Consider the following 20024-nt stretch of genomic DNA (forward strand, 5'->3'; position numbering starts at 1 on the left):
ATCACATAATTTTCATAATTGGCCAAGTGGATGTAATTGTGATTGACGCTGTAGGAGAGAGGAATGACGTCTCGGGAGAGACAAAAAGTGAGTAAAAAACACCCTAAGTATGTTTAGAACTACAATTGAACTTTCCTCTGTCGATTCTTGTCTTTTTTCTGAATACCTCCTAAATATAGCGACAAAGTCGCTAAGTTGGCAACACTGGTGAGAGGTGGGTAGCGAGATATCAGTAATCAATGGTAATCACATACTATTTCTTCGTAACTATGATCATTCGAGGACAGTACATTTTTCATTTGGGTCTCGAGATGAATAAACTCAAGAACCTCTGACATGAATTCTTAAACTATGATTTGGGACCCAAAGCGGTTATTAACATGTCATAGGTGGGTCGCGAGATATGAGTGAACATTCAGAATCATATACTATTTCTTCATAATGTTGGTCGTTCGAGGACACTGCATTTCTCATTTGGCTCTGGAGCTTAAAAATGGTAAAAACGTCTGAAACAGCAGATGAATCATTTCGTGTAAGTAATTAACCTACAATATGGTGGGGAACTTTGTCAAACGGCAGAGTTGCTGAGTTTCTTAGCTTGCATAGTAAGTCTTAACTCATTCAAAAAACAACCCTTCTAAAATTTCATTGCAGTGCCGTGACCCGGATTCGAACCGGGGTTGCTGCGACCACAACGCAGAGTACTAACCACTATACGATCACGGCCGGCTACAAGAGCTGGCTTTGTAAAGCCTACATAGGCTGTGAAAGTGATGTGCACAAGCTGGCTAAACTCTTTTAATTTTGGTCTCGATAATGAATAAACTGAAGAAACAGTGGAGCTTTACACAGTCGGTAGGTTTTTTCTCATTCAAAAAGTGCCCTTTTTCCGTGACATTGGAATATCTCAATTGCATCCTCCTCACGTCATCTCTAATTCTCTAAACCCATTGGTGAGGAAACTTGAGTGCCCTCCCCTCTGACCTTCTCCACCAATGTGAACAATAAAATGGTACTGCTGAGATTTGAACTCAGGATCTCCTGTTTACTAGACAGGCACTTTAACCAACTAAGCCACAGCACCCATAAAAGTCATATATGTTGCAGATGTGAACACCCACACCTATTTGAATCAAACCAGTCTCATTAATTTAACCCACATCTCTGTCTAGCAAAATCACATCACAAAAGAGATGTCTTTTACTAATATTGGAAACGATACAGACACATTCAATTGTCTAGCAACAGGGTTTCTTAAGCTACGTTTTGGGACGCAAAGTGGGCCTGAGCATGTGAGAGGCAGTGTTGCCAAATCCTCAGGAAGGAAAGTAGCTATTGCTGGTCCTAAAAGTAGCTAGAAGTCGCTAAATGACGTCATCACATAATTTTCATAATTGGCCAAGTGGATGTAATTGTGATTGACGCTGTAGGAGAGAGGAATAACGTCTCGGGAGAGACAAAAAGTGAGTAAAAAACACCCTAAGTATGTTTAGAACTACAATTGAACTTTCTTCTGTCGATTCTTGTCTTTTTTCTGAATACCTCCTAAATATAGCGACAAAGTCGCTAAGTTGGCAACACTGGTGAGAGGTGGGTAGCGAGATATCAGTAATCAATGGTAATCACATACTATTTCTTCGTAACTATGATCATTCGAGGACAGTACATTTTTCATTTGGGTCTCGAGATGAATAAACTCAAGAACCTCTGACATGAATTCTTAAACTATGATTTGGGACCCAAAGCGGTTATTAACATGTCATAGGTGGGTCGCGAGATATGAGTGAACATTCAGAATCATATACTATTTCTTCATAATGTTGGTCGTTCGAGGACACTGCATTTCTCATTTGGCTCTGGAGCTTAAAAATGGTAAAAACGTCTGAAACAGCAGATGAATCATTTCGTGTAAGTAATTAACCTACAATATGGTGGGGAACTTTGTCAAACGGCAGAGTTGCTGAGTTTCTTAGCTTGCATAGTAAGTCTTAACTCATTCAAAAAACAACCCTTCTAAAATTTCATTGCAGTGCCGTGACCCGGATTCGAACCGGGGTTGCTGCGACCACAACGCAGAGTACTAACCACTATACGATCACGGCCGGCTACAAGAGCTGGCTTTGTAAAGCCTACATAGGCTGTGAAAGTGATGTGCACAAGCTGGCTAAACTCTTTTAATTTTGGTCTCGATAATGAATAAACTGAAGAAACAGTGGAGCTTTACACAGTCGGTAGGTTTTTTCTCATTCAAAAAGTGCCCTTTTTCCGTGACATTGGAATATCTCAATTGCATCCTCCTCACGTCATCTCTAATTCTCTAAACCCATTGGTGAGGAAACTTGAGTGCCCTCCCCTCTGACCTTCTCCACCAATGTGAACAATAAAATGGTACTGCTGAGATTTGAACTCAGGATCTCCTGTTTACTAGACAGGCACTTTAACCAACTAAGCCACAGCACCCATAAAAGTCATATATGTTGCAGATGTGAACACCCACACCTATTTGAATCAAACCAGTCTCATTAATTTAACCCACATCTCTGTCTAGCAAAATCACATCACAAAAGAGATGTCTTTTACTAATATTGGAAACGATACAGACACATTCAATTGTCTAGCAACAGGGTTTCTTAAGCTACGTTTTGGGACGCAAAGTGGGCCTGAGCATGTGAGAGGCAGTGTTGCCAAATCCTCAGGAAGGAAAGTAGCTATTGCTGGTCCTAAAAGTAGCTAGAAGTCGCTAAATGACGTCATCACATAATTTTCATAATTGGCCAAGTGGATGTAATTGTGATTGACGCTGTAGGAGAGAGGAATAACGTCTCGGGAGAGACAAAAAGTGAGTAAAAAACACCCTAAGTATGTTTAGAACTACAATTGAACTTTCTTCTGTCGATTCTTGTCTTTTTTCTGAATACTCACTAAATATAGCGACAAAGTCGCTAAGTTGGCAACACTGGTGAGAGGTGGGTAGCGAGATATCAGTAATCAATGGTAATCACATACTATTTCTTCGTAACTATGATCATTCGAGGACAGTACATTTTTCATTTGGGTCTCGAGATGAATAAACTCAAGAACCTCTGACATGAATTCTTAAACTATGATTTGGGACCCAAAGCGGTTATTAACATGTCATAGGTGGGTCGCGAGATATGAGTGAACATTCAGAATCATATACTATTTCTTCATAATGTTGGTCGTTCGAGGACACTGCATTTCTCATTTGGCTCTGGAGCTTAAAAATTGTAAAAACGTCTGAAACAGCAGATGAATCATTTCGTGTAAGTAATTAACCTACAATATGGTGGGGAACTTTGTCAAACGGCAGAGTTGCTGAGTTTCTTAGCTTGCATAGTAAGTCTTAACTCATTCAAAAAACAACCCTTCTAAAATTACATTGCAGTGCCGTGACCCGGATTCGAACCGGGGTTGCTGCGACCACAACGCAGAGTACTAACCACTATACGATCACGGCCGGCTACAAGAGCTGGCTTTGTAAAGCCTACATAGGCTGTGAAAGTGATGTGCACAAGCTGGCTAAACTCTTTTAATTTTGGTCTCGATAATGAATAAACTGAAGAAACAGTGGAGCTTTACACAGTCGGTAGGTTTTTTCTCATTCAAAAAGTGCCCTTTTTCCGTGACATTGGAATATCTCAATTGCATCCTCCTCACGTCATTTCTAATTCTCTAAACCCATTGGTGAGAAAACCTGAGTGCCCTCCCCTCTGACCTTCTCCACCAATGTGAACAATAAAAAGGTACTGCTGAGATTTGAACTCAGGATCTCCTGTTTACTAGACAGGCACTTTAACCAACTAAGCCACAGCACCCATAAAAGTCATATATGTTGCAGATGTGAACACCCACACCTATTTGAATCAAACCAGTCTCATTAATTTAACCCACATCTCTGTCTAGCAAAATCACATCACAAAAGAGATGTCTTTTACTAATATTGGAAACGATACAGACACATTCAATTGTCTAGCAACAGGGTTTCTTAAGCTACGTTTTGGGACGCAAAGTGGGCCTGAGCATGTGAGAGGCAGTGTTGCCAAATCCTCAGGAAGGAAAGTAGCTATTGCTGGTCCTAAAAGTAGCTAGAAGTCGCTAAATGACGTCATCACATAATTTTCATAATTGGCCAAGTGGATGTAATTGTGATTGACGCTGTAGGAGAGAGGAATAACGTCTCGGGAGAGACAAAAAGTGAGTAAAAAACACCCTAAGTATGTTTAGAACTACAATTGAACTTTCTTCTGTCGATTCTTGTCTTTTTTCTGAATACCTCCTAAATATAGCGACAAAGTCGCTAAGTTGGCAACACTGGTGAGAGGTGGGTAGCGAGATATCAGTAATCAATGGTAATCACATACTATTTCTTCGTAACTATGATCATTCGAGGACAGTACATTTTTCATTTGGGTCTCGAGATGAATAAACTCAAGAACCTCTGACATGAATTCTTAAACTATGATTTGGGACCCAAAGCGGTTATTAACATGTCATAGGTGGGTTGCGAGATATGAGTGAACATTCAGAATCATATACTATTTCTTCATAATGTTGGTCGTTCGAGGACACTGCATTTCTCATTTGGCTCTGGAGCTTAAAAATTGTAAAAACGTCTGAAACAGCAGATGAATCATTTCGTGTAAGTAATTAACCTACAATATGGTGGGGAACTTTGTCCAACGGCAGAGTTGCTGAGTTTCTTAGCTTGCATAGTAAGTCTTAACTCATTCAAAAAACAACCCTTCTAAAATTACATTGCAGTGCCGTGACCCGGATTCGAACCGGGGTTGCTGCGACCACAACGCAGAGTACTAACCACTATACGATCACGGCCGGCTACAAGAGTTGGCTTTGTAAAGCCTACATAGGCTGTGAAAGTGATGTGCACAAGCTGGCTAAACTCTTTTCATTTTGGTCTCGATAATGAATAAACTGAAGAAACAGTGGAGCTTTACACAGTCGGTAGGTTTTTTCTCATTCAAAAAGTGCCCTTTTTCCGTGACATTGGAATATCTCAATTGCATCCTCCTCACGTCATCTCTAATTCTCTAAACCCATTGGTGAGGAAACTTGAGTGCCCTCCCCTCTGACCTTCTCCACCAATGTGAACAATAAAAAGGTACTGCTGAGATTTGAACTCAGGATCTCCTGTTTACTAGACAGGCACTTTAACCAACTAAGCCACAGCACCCTTAAAAGTCATATATGTTGCAGATGTGAACACCCACACCTATTTGAATCAAACCAGTCTCATTAATTTAACCCACATCTCTGTCTAGCAAAATCACATCACAAAAGAGATGTCTTTTACTAATATTGGAAACGATACAGACACATTCAATTGTCTAGCAACAGGGTTTCTTAAGCTACGTTTTGGGACGCAAAGTGGGCCTGAGCATGTGAGAGGCAGTGTTGCCAAATCCTCAGGAAGGAAAGTAGCTATTGCTGGTCCTAAAAGTAGCTAGAAGTCGCTAAATGACGTCATCACATAATTTTCATAATTGGCCAAGTGGATGTAATTGTGATTGACGCTGTAGGAGAGAGGAATAACGTCTCGGGAGAGACAAAAAGTGAGTAAAAAACACCCTAAGTATGTTTAGAACTACAATTGAACTTTCTTCTGTCGATTCTTGTCTTTTTTCTGAATACCTCCTAAATATAGCGACAAAGTCGCTAAGTTGGCAACACTGGTGAGAGGTGGGTAGCGAGATATCAGTAATCAATGGTAATCACATACTATTTCTTCGTAACTATGATCATTCGAGGACAGTACATTTTTCATTTGGGTCTCGAGATGAATAAACTCAAGAACCTCTGACATGAATTCTTAAACTATGATTTGGGACCCAAAGCGGTTATTAACATGTCATAGGTGGGTCGCGAGATATGAGTGAACATTCAGAATCATATACTATTTCTTCATAATGTTGGTCGTTCGAGGACACTGCATTTCTCATTTGGCTCTGGAGCTTAAAAATGGTAAAAACGTCTGAAACAGCAGATGAATCATTTCGTGTAAGTAATTAACCTACAATATGGTGGGGAACTTTGTCAAACGGCAGAGTTGCTGAGTTTCTTAGCTTGCATAGTAAGTCTTAACTCATTCAAAAAACAACCCTTCTAAAATTACATTGCAGTGCCGTGACCCGGATTCGAACCGGGGTTGCTGCGACCACAACGCAGAGTACTAACCACTATACGATCACGGCCGGCTACAAGAGCTGGCTTTGTAAAGCCTACATAGGCTGTGAAAGTGATGTGCACAAGCTGGCTAAACTCTTTTAATTTTGGTCTCGATAATGAATAAACTGAAGAAACAGTGGAGCTTTACACAGTCGGTAGGTTTTTTCTCATTCAAAAAGTGCCCTTTTTCCGTGACATTGGAATATCTCAATTGCATCCTCCTCACGTCATCTCTAATTCTCTAAACCCATTGGTGAGGAAACTTGAGTGCCCTCCCCTCTGACCTTCTCCACCAATGTGAACAATAAAAAGGTACTGCTGAGATTTGAACTCAGGATCTCCTGTTTACTAGACAGGCACTTTAACCAACTAAGCCACAGCACCCATAAAAGTCATATATGTTGCAGATGTGAACACCCACACCTATTTGAATCAAACCAGTCTCATTAATTTAACCCACATCTCTGTCTAGCAAAATCACATCACAAAAGAGATGTCTTTTACTAATATTGGAAACGATACAGACACATTCAATTGTCTAGCAACAGGGTTTCTTAAGCTACGTTTTGGGACGCAAAGTGGGCCTGAGCATGTGAGAGGCAGTGTTGCCAAATCCTCAGGAAGGAAAGTAGCTATTGCTGGTCCTAAAAGTAGCTAGAAGTCGCTAAATGACGTCATCACATAATTTTCATAATTGGCCAAGTGGATGTAATTGTGATTGACGCTGTAGGAGAGAGGAATAACGCCTCGGGAGAGACAAAAAGTGAGTAAAAAACACCCTAAGTATGTTTAGAACTACAATTGAACTTTCTTCTGTCGATTCTTGTCTTTTTTCTGAATACTCACTAAATATAGCGACAAAGTCGCTAAGTTGGCAACACTGGTGAGAGGTGGGTAGCGAGATATCAGTAATCAATGGTAATCACATACTATTTCTTCGTAACTATGATCATTCGAGGACAGTACATTTTTCATTTGGGTCTCGAGATGAATAAACTCAAGAACCTCTGACATGAATTCTTAAACTATGATTTGGGACCCAAAGCGGTTATTAACATGTCATAGGTGGGTCGCGAGATATGAGTGAACATTCAGAATCATATACTATTTCTTCATAATGTTGGTCGTTCGAGGACACTGCATTTCTCATTTGGCTCTGGAGCTTAAAAATTGTAAAAACGTCTGAAACAGCAGATGAATCATTTTGTGTAAGTAATTAACCTACAATATGGTGGGGAACTTTGTCAAACGGCAGAGTTGCTGAGTTTCTTAGCTTGCATAGTAAGTCTTAACTCATTCAAAAAACAACCCTTCTAAAATTACATTGCAGTGCCGTGACCCGGATTCGAACCGGGGTTGCTGTGACCACAACGCAGAGTACTAACCACTATACGATCACGGCCGACTTCAAGAGGTGGCTTTGTAAAGCCTACATAGACTGTGAAAGTGATGTGCACAAGCTGGCTAAACTCTTTTCATTTTGGTCTCGATAATGAATAAACTGAAGAAACAGTGGAGCTTTACACAGTCGGTAGGTTTTTTCTCATTCAAAAAGTGCCCTTTTTCCGTGACATTGGAATATCTCAATTGCATCCTCCTCACGTCATCTCTAATTCTCTAAACCCATTGGTGAGAAAACCTGAGTGCCCTCCCCTCAGACCTTCTCCACCAATGTGAACAATAAAAAGGTACTGCTGAGATTTGAACTCAGGATCTCCTGTTTACTAGACAGGCACTTTAACCAACTAAGCCACAGCACCCATAAAAGTCATATATGTTGCAGATGTGAACACCCACACCTATTTGAATCAAACCAGTCTCATTAATTTAACCCACATCTCTGTCTAGCAAAATCACATCACAAAAGAGATGTCTTTTACTAATATTGGAAACGATACAGACACCTTCAATTGTCTAGCAACAGGGTTTCTTAAGCTACGTTTTGGGACGCAAAGTGGGCCTGAGCATGTGAGAGGCAGTGTTGCCAGATCCTCAGGAAGGAAAGTAGCTATTGCTGGTCCTAAAAGTAGCTAGAAGTCGCTAAATGACGTCATCACATAATTTTCATAATTGGCCAAGTGGATGTAATTGTGATTGACGCTGTAGGAGAGAGGAATAACGCCTCGGGAGAGACAAAAAGTGAGTAAAAAACACCCTAAGTATGTTTAGAACTACAATTGAACTTTCTTCTGTCGATTCTTGTCTTTTTTCTGAATACTCACTAAATATAGCGACAAAGTCGCTAAGTTGGCAACACTGGTGAGAGGTGGGTAGCGAGATATCAGTAATCAATGGTAATCACATACTATTTCTTCGTAACTATGATCATTCGAGGACAGTACATTTTTCATTTGGGTCTCGAGATGAATAAACTCAAGAACCTCTGACATGAATTCTTAAACTATGATTTGGGACCCAAAGCGGTTATTAACATGTCATAGGTGGGTCGCGAGATATGAGTGAACATTCAGAATCATATACTATTTCTTCATAATGTTGGTCGTTCGAGGACACTGCATTTCTCATTTGGCTCTCGAGCTTAAAAATGGTAAAAACGTCTGAAACAGCAGATGAATGAGTTCGTGTAAGTAATTAACCTACAATATGGTGGGGAACTTTGTCAAACGGCAGAGTTGCTGAGTTTCTTAGCTTGCATAGCAAGTCTTAACTCAATTCAAAAAACCACCCTTCTAAAATTACATTGCAGTGCCGTGACCCGGATTCGAACCGGGGTTGCTGCGACCACAACGCAGAGTACTAACCACTATACGATCACGGCCGGCTTCAAGAGGTGGCTTTGTAAAGCCTACATAGACTGTGAAAGTGATGTGCACAAGCTGGCTAAACTCTTTTCATTTTGGTCTCGATAATGAATAAACTGAAGAAACAATGGAGCTTTACACAGTCGGTAGGTTTTTTCTCATTCAAAAAGTGCCCTTTTTCCGTGACATTGGAATATCTCAATTGCATCCTCCTCACGTCATCTCTAATTCTCTAAACCCATTGGTGAGAAAACCTGAGTGCCCTCCCCTCTGACCTTCTCCACCAATGTGAACAATAAAAAGGTACTGCTGAGATTTGAACTCAGGATCTCCTGTTTACTAGACAGGCACTTTAACCAACTAAACCACAGCACCCATAAAAGCCATATATGTTGCAGATGTGAACACTCACACCTATTTGAATCAAACCAGTCTCATTAATTTAACCCACATCTCTGTCTAGCAAAATCACATCACAAAAGAGATGTCTTTTACTAATATTGGAAACGATACAGACACCTTCAATTGTCTAGCAACAGGGTTTCTTAAGCTACGTTTTGGGACGCAAAGTGGGCCTGAGCATGTGAGAGGCAGTGTTGCCAGATCCTCAGGAAGGAAAGTAGCTATTGCTGGTCCTAAAAGTAGCTAGAAGTCGCTAAATGACGTCATCACATAATTTTCATAATTGGCCAAGTGGATGTAATTGTGATTGACGCTGTAGGAGAGAGGAATAACGCCTCGGGAGAGACAAAAAGTGAGTAAAAAACACCCTAAGTATGTTTAGAACTACAATTGAACTTTCTTCTGTCGATTCTTGTCTTTTTTCTGAATACCTCCTAAATATAGCGACAAAGTCGCTAAGCTGGCAACACTGGTGAGAGGTGGGTAGCGAGATATCAGTAATCAATGGTAATCACATACTATTTCTTCGTAACTATGATCATTCGAGGACAGTACATTTTTCATTTGGGTCTCGAGATGAATAAACTCAAGAACCTCTGACATGAATTCTTAAACTATGATTTGGGACCCAAAGCGGTTATTAACATGTCATAGGTGGGTCGCGAGATATGAGTGAACATTCAGAATCATATACTATTTCTTCATAATGTTGGTCGTTCGAGGACACTGCATTTCTCATTTGGCTCTGGAGCTTAAAAATTGTAAAAACGTCTGAAACAGCAGATGAATCATTTCGTGTAAGTAATTAACCTACAATATGGTGGGGAACTTTGTCAAACGGCAGAGTTGCTGAGTTTCTTAGCTTGCATAGTAAGTCTTAACTCATTCAAAAAACAACCCTTCTAAAATTACATTGCAGTGCCGTGACCCGGATTCGAACCGGGGTTGCTGCGACCACAACGCAGAGTACTAACCACTATACGATCACGGCCGGCTACAAGAGCTGGCTTTGTAAAGCCTACATAGGCTGTGAAAGTGATGTGCACAAGCTGGCTAAACTCTTTTCATTTTGGTCTCGATAATGAATAAACTGAAGAAACAGTGGAGCTTTACACAGTCGGTAGGTTTTTTCTCATTCAAAAAGTGCCCTTTTTCCGTGACATTGGAATATCTCAATTGCATCCTCCTCACGTCATCTCTAATTCTCTAAACCCATTGGTGAGGAAACTTGAGTGCCCTCCCCTCTGACCTTCTCCACCAATGTGAACAATAAAAAGGTACTGCTGAGATTTGAACTCAGGATTTCCTGTTTACTAGACAGGCACTTTAACCAACTAAGCCACAGCACCCATAAAAGTCATATATGTTGCAGATGTGAACACCCACACCTATTTGAATCAAACCAGTCTCATTAATTTAACCCACATCTCTGTCTAGCAAAATCACATCACAAAAGAGATGTCTTTTACTAATATTGGAAACGATACAGACACATTCAATTGTCTAGCAACAGGGTTTCTTAAGCTACGTTTTGGGACGCAAAGTGGGCCTGAGCATGTGAGAGGCAGTGTTGCCAAATCCTCAGGAAGGAAAGTAGCTATTGCTGGTCCTAAAAGTAGCTAGAAGTCGCTAAATGACGTCATCACATAATTTTCATAATTGGCCAAGTGGATGTAATTGTGATTGACGCTGTAGGAGAGAGGAATAACGTCTCGGGAGAGACAAAAAGTGAGTAAAAAACACCCTAAGTATGTTTAGAACTACAATTGAACTTTCTTCTGTCGATTCTTGTCTTTTTTCTGAATACCTCCTAAATATAGCGACAAAGTCGCTAAGTTGGCAACACTGGTGAGAGGTGGGTAGCGAGATATCAGTAATCAATGGTAATCACATACTATTTCTTCGTAACTATGATCATTCGAGGACAGTACATTTTTCATTTGGGTCTCGAGATGAATAAACTCAAGAACCTCTGACATGAATTCTTAAACTATGATTTGGGACCCAAAGCGGTTATTAACATGTCATAGGTGGGTCGCGAGATTTGAGTGAACATTCAGAATCATATACTATTTCTTCATAATGTTGGTCGTTCGAGGACACTGCATTTCTCATTTGGCTCTGGAGCTTAAAAATTGTAAAAACGTCTGAAACAGCAGATGAATCATTTCGTGTAAGTAATTAACCTACAATATGGTGGGGAACTTTGTCAAACGGCAGAGTTGCTGAGTTTCTTAGCTTGCATAGCAAGTCTTAACTCAATTCAAAAAACCACCCTTCTAAAATTACATTGCAGTGCCGTGACCCGGATTCGAACCGGGGTTGCTGCGACCACAACGCAGAGTACTAACCACTATACGATCACGGCCGGCTTCAAGAGGTGGCTTTGTAAAGCCTACATAGACTGTGAAAGTGATGTGCACAAGCTGGCTAAACTCTTTTCATTTTGGTCTCGATAATGAATAAACTGAAGAAACAATGGAGCTTTACACAGTCGGTAGGTTTTTTCTCATTCAAAAAGTGCCCTTTTTCCGTGACATTGGAATATCTCAATTGCATCCTCCTCACGTCATCTCTAATTCTCTAAACCCATTGGTGAGAAAACCTGAGTGCCCTCCCCTCTGACCTTCTCCACCAATGTGAACAATAAAAAGGTACTGCTGACATTTGAACTCAGGATCTCCTGTTTACTAGACAGGCACTTTAACCAACTAAGCCACAGCACCCATAAAAGTCATATATGTTGCAGATGTGAACACCCACACCTATTTGAATCAAACCAGTCTCATTAATTTAACCCACATCTCTGTCTAGCAAAATCACATCACAAAAGAGATGTCTTTTACTAATATTGGAAACGATACAGACACCTTCAATTGTCTAGCAACAGGGTTTCTTAAGCTACGTTTTGGGACGCAAAGTGGGCCTGATCATGTGAGAGGCAGTGTTGCCAAATCCTCAGGAAGGAAAGTAGCTATTGCTGGTCCTAAAAGTAGCTAGAAGTCGCTAAATGACGTCATCACATAATTTTCATAATTGGCCAAGTGGATGTAATTGTGATTGACGCTGTAGGAGAGAGGAATAACGTCTCGGGAGAGACAAAAAGTGAGTAAAAAAACACCCTAAGTATGTTTAGAACTACAATTGAACTTTCTTCTGTCGATTCTTGTCTTTTTTCTGAATACCTCCTAAATATAGCGACAAAGTCGCTAAGTTGGCAACACTGGTGAGAGGTGGGTAGCGAGATATCAGTAATCAATGGTAATCACATACTATTTCTTCGTAACTATGATCATTCGAGGACAGTACATTTTTCATTTGGGTCTTGAGATGAATAAACTCAAGAACCTCTGACATGAATTCTTAAACTATGATTTGGGACCCAAAGCGGTTATTAACATGTCATAGGTGGGTCGCGAGATATGAGTGAACATTCAGAATCATATACTATTTCTTCATAATGTTGGTCGTTCGAGGACACTGCATTTCTCATTTGGCTCTGGAGCTTAAAAATTGTAAAAACGTCTGAAACAGCAGATGAATCATTTCGTGTAAGTAATTAACCTACAATATGGTGGGGAACTTTGTCAAACGGCAGAGTTGCTGAGTTTCTTAGCTTGCATAGTAAGTCTTAACTCATTCAAAAAACAACCCTTCTAAAATTACATTGCAGTGCCGTGACCCGGATTCGAACCGGGGTTGCTGCGACCACAACGCAGAGTACTAACCACTATACGATCACGGCCGGCTACAAGAGCTGGCTTTGTAAAGCCTACATAGGCTGTGAAAGTGATGTGCACAAGCTGGCTAAACTCTTTTAATTTTGGTCTCGATAATGAATAAACTGAAGAAACAGTGGAGCTTTACACAGTCGGTAGGTTTTTTCTCATTCAAAAAGTGCCCTTTTTCCGTGACATTGGAATATCTCAATTGCATCCTCCTCACGTCATCTCTAATTCTCTAAACCCATTGGTGAGGAAACTTGAGTGCCCTCCCCTCTGACCTTCTCCACCAATGTGAACAATAAAAAGGTACTGCTGAGATTTGAACTCAGGATCTCCTGTTTACTAGACAGGCACTTTAACCAACTAAGCCACAGCACCCATAAAAGTCATATATGTTGCAGATGTGAACACCCACACCTATTTGAATCAAACCAGTCTCATTAATTTAACCCACATCTCTGTCTAGCAAAATCACATCACAAAAGAGATGTCTTTTACTAATATTGGAAACGATACAGACACATTCAATTGTCTAGCAACAGGGTTTCTTAAGCTACGTTTTGGGACGCAAAGTGGGCCTGAGCATGTGAGAGGCAGTGTTGCCAAATCCTCAGGAAGGAAAGTAGCTATTGCTGGTCCTAAAAGTAGCTAGAAGTCGCTAAATGACGTCATCACATAATTTTCATAATTGGCCAAGTGGATGTAATTGTGATTGACGCTGTAGGAGAGAGGAATAACGTCTCGGGAGAGACAAAAAGTGAGTAAAAAACACCCTTATTATGTTTAGAACTACAATTGAACTTTCTTCTGTCGATTCTTGTCTTTTTTCTGAATACCTCCTAAATATAGCGACAAAGTCGCTAAGTTGGCAACACTGGTGAGAGGTGGGTAGCGAGATATCAGTAATCAATGGTAATCACATACTATTTCTTCGTAACTATGATCATTCGAGGACAGTACATTTTTCATTTGGGTCTCGAGATGAATAAACTCAAGAACCTCTGACATGAATTCTTAAACTATGATTTGGGACCCAAAGCGGTTATTAATATGTCATAGGTGGGTCGCGAGATATGAGTAAACATTAAGAATCATATACTATTTCTTCATAATGTTGGTCGTTCGAGGACACTGCATTTCTCATTTGGCTCTGGAGCTTAAAAATTGTAAAAACGTCTGAAACAGCAGATGAATCATTTCGTGTAAGTAATTAACCTACAATATGGTGGGGAACTTTGTCAAACGGCAGAGTTGCTGAGTTTCTTAGCTTGCATAGTAAGTCTTAACTCATTCAAAAAACAACCCTTCTAAAATTACATTGCAGTGCCGTGACCCGGATTCGAACCGGGGTTGCTGCGACCACAACGCAGAGTACTAACCACTATACGATCACGGCCGGCTACAAGAGTTGGCTTTGTAAAGCCTACATAGGCTGTGAAAGTGATGTGCACAAGCTGGCTAAACTCTTTTCATTTTGGTCTCGATAATGAATAAACTGAAGAAACAGTGGAGCTTTACACAGTCGGTAGGTTTTTTCTCATTCAAAAAGTGCCCTTTTTCCGTGACATTGGAATATCTCAATTGCATCCTCCTCACGTCATCTCTAATTCTCTAAACCCATTGGTGAGAAAACCTGAGTGCCCTCCCCTCTGACCTTCTCCACCAATGTGAACAATAAAAAGGTACTGCTGAGATTTGAACTCAGGATCTCCTGTTTACTAGACAGGCACTTTAACCAACTAAGCCACAGCACCCATAAAAGTCATATATGTTGCAGATGTGAACACCCACACCTATTTGAATCAAACCAGTCTCAATAATTTAACCCACATCTCTGTCTAGCAAAATCACATCACAAAAGAGATGTCTTTTACTAATATTGGAAACGATACAGACACCTTCAATTGTCTAGCAACAGGGTTTCTTAAGCTACGTTTTGGGACGCAAAGTGGGCCTGAGCATGTGAGAGGCAGTGTTGCCAAATCCTCAGGAAGGAAAGTAGCTATTGCTGGTCCTAAAAGTAGCTAGAAGTCGCTAAATGACGTCATCACATAATTTTCATAATTGGCCAAGTGGATGTAATTGTGATTGACGCTGTAGGAGAGAGGAATAACGTCTCGGGAGAGACAAAAAGTGAGTAAAAAACACCCTAAGTATGTTTAGAACTACAATTGAACTTTCTTCTGTCGATTCTTGTCTTTTTTCTGAATACCTCCTAAATATAGCGACAAAGTCGCTAAGTTGGCAACACTGGTGAGAGGTGGGTAGCGAGATATCAGTAATCAATGGTAATCACATACTATTTCTTCGTAACTATGATCATTCGAGGACAGTACATTTTTCATTTGGGTCTCGAGATGAATAAACTCAAGAACCTCTGACATGAATTCTTAAACTATGATTTGGGACCCAAAGCGGTTATTAACATGTCATAGGTGGGTCGCGAGATATGAGTGAACATTCAGAATCATATACTATTTCTTCATAATGTTGGTCGTTCGAGGACACTGCATTTCTCATTTGGCTCTCGAGCTTAAAAATGGTAAAAACGTCTGAAACAGCAGATTAATGATTTCGTGTAAGTAATTAACCTACAATATGGTGGGGAACTTTGTCAAACGGCAGAGTTGCTGAGTTTCTTAGCTTGCATAGCAAGTCTTAACTCAATTCAAAAAACCACCCTTCTAAAATTACATTGCAGTGCCGTGACCCGGATTCGAACCGGGGTTGCTGCGACCACAACGCAGAGTACTAACCACTATACGATCACGGCCGGCTTCAAGAGGTGGCTTTGTAAAGCCTACATAGACTGTGAAAGTGATGTGCACAAGCTGGCTAAACTCTTTTCATTTTGGTCTCGATAATGAATAAACTGAATAAACAATGGAGCTTTACACAGTCGGTAGGTTTTTTCTCATTCAAAAAGTGCCCTTTTTCCGTGACATTGGAATATCTCAATTGCATCCTCCTCACGTCATCTCTAATTCTCTAAACCCATTGGTGAGAAAACCTGAGTGCCCTCCCCTCTGACCTTCTCCACCAATGTGAACAATAAAAAGGTACTGCTGAGATTTGAACTCAGGATCTCCTGTTTACTAGACAGGCACTTTAACCAACTAAGCCACAGCACCCATAAAAGTCATATATGTTGCAGATGTGAACACCCACACCTATTTGAATCAAACCAGTCTCATTAATTTAACCCACATCTCTGTCTAGCAAAATCACATCACAAAAGAGATGTATTTTACTAATATTGGAAACGATACAGACACCTTCAATTGTCTAGCAACAGGGTTTCTTAAGCTACGTTTTGGGACGCAAAGTGGGCCTGAGCATGTGAGAGGCAGTGTTGCCAAATCCTCAGGAAGGAAAGTAGCTATTGCTGGTCCTAAAAGTAGCTAGAAGTCGCTAAATGACGTCATCACATAATTTTCATAATTGGCCAAGTGGATGTAATTGTGATTGACGCTGTAGGAGAGAGGAATAACGTCTCGGGAGAGACAAAAAGTGAGTAAAAAAACACCCTAAGTATGTTTAGAACTACAATTGAACTTTCTTCTGTCGATTCTTGTCTTTTTTCTGAATACCTCCTAAATATAGCGACAAAGTCGCTAAGTTGGCAACACTGGTGAGAGGTGGGTAGCGAGATATCAGTAATCAATGGTAATCACATACTATTTCTTCGTAACTATGATCATTCGAGGACAGTACATTTTTCATTTGGGTCTTGAGATGAATAAACTCAAGAACCTCTGACATGAATTCTTAAACTATGATTTGGGACCCAAAGCGGTTATTAACATGTCATAGGTGGGTCGCGAGATATGAGTGAACATTCAGAATCATATACTATTTCTTCATAATGTTGGTCGTTCGAGGACACTGCATTTCTCATTTGGCTCTGGAGCTTAAAAATGGTAAAAACGTCTGAAACAGCAGATGAATCATTTCGTGTAAGTAATTAACCTACAATATGGTGGGGAACTTTGTCAAACGGCAGAGTTGCTGAGTTTCTTAGCTTGCATAGTAAGTCTTAACTCATTCAAAAAACAACCCTTCTAAAATTACATTGCAGTGCCGTGACCCGGACTCGAACCGGGGTTGCTGCGACCACAACGCAGAGTACTAACCACTATACGATCACAGCCGGCTACAAGAGCTGGCTTTGTAAAGCCTACATAGGCTGTGAAAGTGATGTGCACAAGCTGGCTAAACTCTTTTAATTTTGGTCTCGATAATGAATAAACTGAAGAAACAGTGGAGCTTTACACAGTCGGTAGGTTTTTTCTCATTCAAAAAGTGCCCTTTTTCCGTGACATTGGAATATCTCAATTGCATCCTCCTCACGTCATCTCTAATTCTCTAAACCCATTGGTGAGGAAACTTGAGTGCCCTCCCCTCTGACCTTCTCCACCAATGTGAACAATAAAAAGGTACTGCTGAGATTTGAACTCAGGATCTCCTGTTTACTAGACAGGCACTTTAACCAACTAAGCCACAGCACCCATAAAAGTCATATATGTTGCAGATGTGAACACCCACACCTATTTGAATCAAACCAGTCTCATTAATTTAACCCACATCTCTGTCTAGCAAAATCACATCACAAAAGAGATGTATTTTACTAATATTGGAAATGATACAGACACCTTCAATTGTCTAGCAACAGGGTTTCTTAAGCTACGTTTTGGGACGCTAAGTGGGCCTGAGCATGTGAGAGGCAGTGTTGCCAAATCCTCAGGAAGGAAAGTAGCTATTGCTGGTCCTAAAAGTAGCTAGAAGTCGCTAAATGACGTCATCACATAATTTTCATAACTGGCCAAGTGGATGTAATTGTGATTGACGCTGTAGGAGAGAGGAATAACGTCTCGGGAGAGACAAAAAGTGAGTAAAAAAACACCCTAAGTATGTTTAGAACTACAATTGAACTTTCTTCTGTCGATTCTTGTCTTTTTTCTGAATACCTCCTAAATATAGCGACAAAGTCGCTAAGTTGGCAACACTGGTGAGAGGTGGGTAGCGAGATATCAGTAATCAATGGTAATCACATACTATTTCTTCGTAACTATGATCATTCGAGGACAGTACATTTTTCATTTGGGTCTCGAGATGAATAAACTCAAGAACCTCTGACATGAATTCTTAAACTATGATTTGGGACCCAAAGCGGTTATTAACATGTCATAGGTGGGTCGCGAGATATGAGTGAACATTCAGAATCATATACTATTTCTTCATAATGTTGGTCGTTCGAGGACACTGCATTTCTCATTTGGTCTGGAGCTTAAAAATTGTAAAAACGTCTGAAACAGCAGATGAATCATTTCGTGTAAGTAATTAACCTACAATATGGTGGGGAACTTTGTCAAACGGCAGAGTTGCTGAGTTTCTTAGCTTGCATAGTAAGTCTTAACTCATTCAAAAAACAACCCTTCTAAAATTACATTGCAGTGCCGTGACCCGGATTCGAACCGGGGTTGCTGCGACCACAACGCAGAGTACTAACCACTATACGATCACGGCCGGCTACAAGAGTTGGCTTTGTAAAGCCTACATAGGCTGTGAAAGTGATGTGCACAAGCTGGCTAAACTCTTTTCATTTTGGTCTCGATAATGAATAAACTGAAGAAACAGTGGAGCTTTACACAGTCGGTAGGTTTTTTCTCATTCAAAAAGTGCCCTTTTTCCGTGACATTGGAATATCTCAATTGCATCCTCCTCACGTCATCTCTAATTCTCTAAACCCATTGGTGAGAAAACCTGAGTGCCCTCCCCTCTGACCTTCTCCACCAATGTGAACAATAAAAAGGTACTGCTGAGATTTGAACTCAGGATCTCCTGTTTACTAGACAGGCACTTTAACCAACTAAGCCACAGCACCCATAAAAGTCATATATGTTGCAGATGTGAACACCCACACCTATTTGAATCAAACCAGTCTCAATAATTTAACCCACATCTCTGTCTAGCAAAATCACATCACAAAAGAGATGTCTTTTACTAATATTGGAAACGATACAGACACCTTCAATTGTCTAGCAACAGGGTTTCTTAAGCTACGTTTTGGGACGCAAAGTGGGCCTGAGCATGTGAGAGGCAGTGTTGCCAAATCCTCAGGAAGGAAAGTAGCTATTGCTGGTCCTAAAAGTAGCTAGAAGTCGCTAAATGACGTCATCACATAATTTTCATAATTGGCCAAGTGGATGTAATTGTGATTGACGCTGTAGGAGAGAGGAATAACGTCTCGGGAGAGACAAAAAGTGAGTAAAAAACACCCTAAGTATGTTTAGAACTACAATTGAACTTTCTTCTGTCGATTCTTGTCTTTTTTCTGAATACCTCCTAAATATAGCGACAAAGTCGCTAAGTTGGCAACACTGGTGAGAGGTGGGTAGCGAGATATCAGTAATCAATGGTAATCACATACTACTTCTTCGTAACTATGATCATTCGAGGACAGTACATTTTTCATTTGGGTCTCGAGATGAATAAACTCAAGAACCTCTGACATGAATTCTTAAACTATGATTTGGGACCCAAAGCGGTTATTAACATGTCATAGGTGGGTCGCGAGATATGAGTGAACATTCAGAATCATATACTATTTCTTCATAATGTTGGTCGTTCGAGGACACTGCATTTCTCATTTGGCTCTCGAGCTTAAAAATGGTAAAAACGTCTGAAACAGCAGATTAATGATTTCGTGTAAGTAATTAACCTACAATATGGTGGGGAACTTTGTCAAACGGCAGAGTTGCTGAGTTTCTTAGCTTGCATAGCAAGTCTTAACTCAATTCAAAAAACCACCCTTCTAAAATTACATTGCAGTGCCGTGACCCGGATTCGAACCGGGGTTGCTGCGACCACAACGCAGAGTACTAACCACTATACGATCACGGCCGGCTTCAAGAGGTGGCTTTGTAAAGCC

General features: G+C 40.5%; 24 non-coding genes across 24 annotated transcripts; all 24 read right to left on the reverse strand.

Moving 5' to 3' along the window:
* Positions 1 to 654: 654 nt before the first annotated feature.
* trnah-gug (transfer RNA histidin (anticodon GUG)) lies at positions 655 to 726 on the reverse strand. Its single transcript has one exon. It is a non-coding gene; the product is annotated as a tRNA-His (tRNA).
* A 284-nt stretch (positions 727 to 1010) lies between these two features.
* On the reverse strand, positions 1011 to 1084 carry trnat-agu (transfer RNA threonine (anticodon AGU)). The gene has a single exon. It is a non-coding gene; the product is annotated as a tRNA-Thr (tRNA).
* Positions 1085 to 2030: 946 nt separating this feature from the next.
* Positions 2031 to 2102, reverse strand: trnah-gug (transfer RNA histidin (anticodon GUG)). The gene has a single exon. It is a non-coding gene; the product is annotated as a tRNA-His (tRNA).
* Positions 2103 to 2386: 284 nt separating this feature from the next.
* trnat-agu (transfer RNA threonine (anticodon AGU)) lies at positions 2387 to 2460 on the reverse strand. The gene has a single exon. It is a non-coding gene; the product is annotated as a tRNA-Thr (tRNA).
* Positions 2461 to 3406: 946 nt separating this feature from the next.
* On the reverse strand, positions 3407 to 3478 carry trnah-gug (transfer RNA histidin (anticodon GUG)). The gene has a single exon. It is a non-coding gene; the product is annotated as a tRNA-His (tRNA).
* A 284-nt stretch (positions 3479 to 3762) lies between these two features.
* trnat-agu (transfer RNA threonine (anticodon AGU)) lies at positions 3763 to 3836 on the reverse strand. Its single transcript has one exon. It is a non-coding gene; the product is annotated as a tRNA-Thr (tRNA).
* A 946-nt stretch (positions 3837 to 4782) lies between these two features.
* Positions 4783 to 4854, reverse strand: trnah-gug (transfer RNA histidin (anticodon GUG)). Its single transcript has one exon. It is a non-coding gene; the product is annotated as a tRNA-His (tRNA).
* A 284-nt stretch (positions 4855 to 5138) lies between these two features.
* trnat-agu (transfer RNA threonine (anticodon AGU)) lies at positions 5139 to 5212 on the reverse strand. Its single transcript has one exon. It is a non-coding gene; the product is annotated as a tRNA-Thr (tRNA).
* Positions 5213 to 6158: 946 nt separating this feature from the next.
* On the reverse strand, positions 6159 to 6230 carry trnah-gug (transfer RNA histidin (anticodon GUG)). Its single transcript has one exon. It is a non-coding gene; the product is annotated as a tRNA-His (tRNA).
* A 284-nt stretch (positions 6231 to 6514) lies between these two features.
* Positions 6515 to 6588, reverse strand: trnat-agu (transfer RNA threonine (anticodon AGU)). Its single transcript has one exon. It is a non-coding gene; the product is annotated as a tRNA-Thr (tRNA).
* A 1302-nt stretch (positions 6589 to 7890) lies between these two features.
* trnat-agu (transfer RNA threonine (anticodon AGU)) lies at positions 7891 to 7964 on the reverse strand. Its single transcript has one exon. It is a non-coding gene; the product is annotated as a tRNA-Thr (tRNA).
* A 947-nt stretch (positions 7965 to 8911) lies between these two features.
* trnah-gug (transfer RNA histidin (anticodon GUG)) lies at positions 8912 to 8983 on the reverse strand. Its single transcript has one exon. It is a non-coding gene; the product is annotated as a tRNA-His (tRNA).
* Positions 8984 to 10287: 1304 nt separating this feature from the next.
* Positions 10288 to 10359, reverse strand: trnah-gug (transfer RNA histidin (anticodon GUG)). The gene has a single exon. It is a non-coding gene; the product is annotated as a tRNA-His (tRNA).
* Positions 10360 to 11664: 1305 nt separating this feature from the next.
* Positions 11665 to 11736, reverse strand: trnah-gug (transfer RNA histidin (anticodon GUG)). The gene has a single exon. It is a non-coding gene; the product is annotated as a tRNA-His (tRNA).
* A 1305-nt stretch (positions 11737 to 13041) lies between these two features.
* Positions 13042 to 13113, reverse strand: trnah-gug (transfer RNA histidin (anticodon GUG)). The gene has a single exon. It is a non-coding gene; the product is annotated as a tRNA-His (tRNA).
* A 284-nt stretch (positions 13114 to 13397) lies between these two features.
* On the reverse strand, positions 13398 to 13471 carry trnat-agu (transfer RNA threonine (anticodon AGU)). Its single transcript has one exon. It is a non-coding gene; the product is annotated as a tRNA-Thr (tRNA).
* A 946-nt stretch (positions 13472 to 14417) lies between these two features.
* On the reverse strand, positions 14418 to 14489 carry trnah-gug (transfer RNA histidin (anticodon GUG)). Its single transcript has one exon. It is a non-coding gene; the product is annotated as a tRNA-His (tRNA).
* Positions 14490 to 14773: 284 nt separating this feature from the next.
* Positions 14774 to 14847, reverse strand: trnat-agu (transfer RNA threonine (anticodon AGU)). The gene has a single exon. It is a non-coding gene; the product is annotated as a tRNA-Thr (tRNA).
* Positions 14848 to 15794: 947 nt separating this feature from the next.
* On the reverse strand, positions 15795 to 15866 carry trnah-gug (transfer RNA histidin (anticodon GUG)). The gene has a single exon. It is a non-coding gene; the product is annotated as a tRNA-His (tRNA).
* Positions 15867 to 16150: 284 nt separating this feature from the next.
* On the reverse strand, positions 16151 to 16224 carry trnat-agu (transfer RNA threonine (anticodon AGU)). Its single transcript has one exon. It is a non-coding gene; the product is annotated as a tRNA-Thr (tRNA).
* A 1303-nt stretch (positions 16225 to 17527) lies between these two features.
* Positions 17528 to 17601, reverse strand: trnat-agu (transfer RNA threonine (anticodon AGU)). Its single transcript has one exon. It is a non-coding gene; the product is annotated as a tRNA-Thr (tRNA).
* A 946-nt stretch (positions 17602 to 18547) lies between these two features.
* trnah-gug (transfer RNA histidin (anticodon GUG)) lies at positions 18548 to 18619 on the reverse strand. Its single transcript has one exon. It is a non-coding gene; the product is annotated as a tRNA-His (tRNA).
* A 284-nt stretch (positions 18620 to 18903) lies between these two features.
* On the reverse strand, positions 18904 to 18977 carry trnat-agu (transfer RNA threonine (anticodon AGU)). The gene has a single exon. It is a non-coding gene; the product is annotated as a tRNA-Thr (tRNA).
* Positions 18978 to 19924: 947 nt separating this feature from the next.
* On the reverse strand, positions 19925 to 19996 carry trnah-gug (transfer RNA histidin (anticodon GUG)). Its single transcript has one exon. It is a non-coding gene; the product is annotated as a tRNA-His (tRNA).
* Between the last annotated feature and the right edge of the window lie 28 nt (positions 19997 to 20024).

The sequence above is a fragment of the Oncorhynchus mykiss genome, chromosome 16 (genome assembly GCF_057628025.1).
Source record: "Oncorhynchus mykiss isolate SJ-2025 chromosome 16, ASM5762802v1, whole genome shotgun sequence".
In the NCBI taxonomy this organism is placed as follows: domain Eukaryota; kingdom Metazoa; phylum Chordata; class Actinopteri; order Salmoniformes; family Salmonidae; genus Oncorhynchus; species Oncorhynchus mykiss.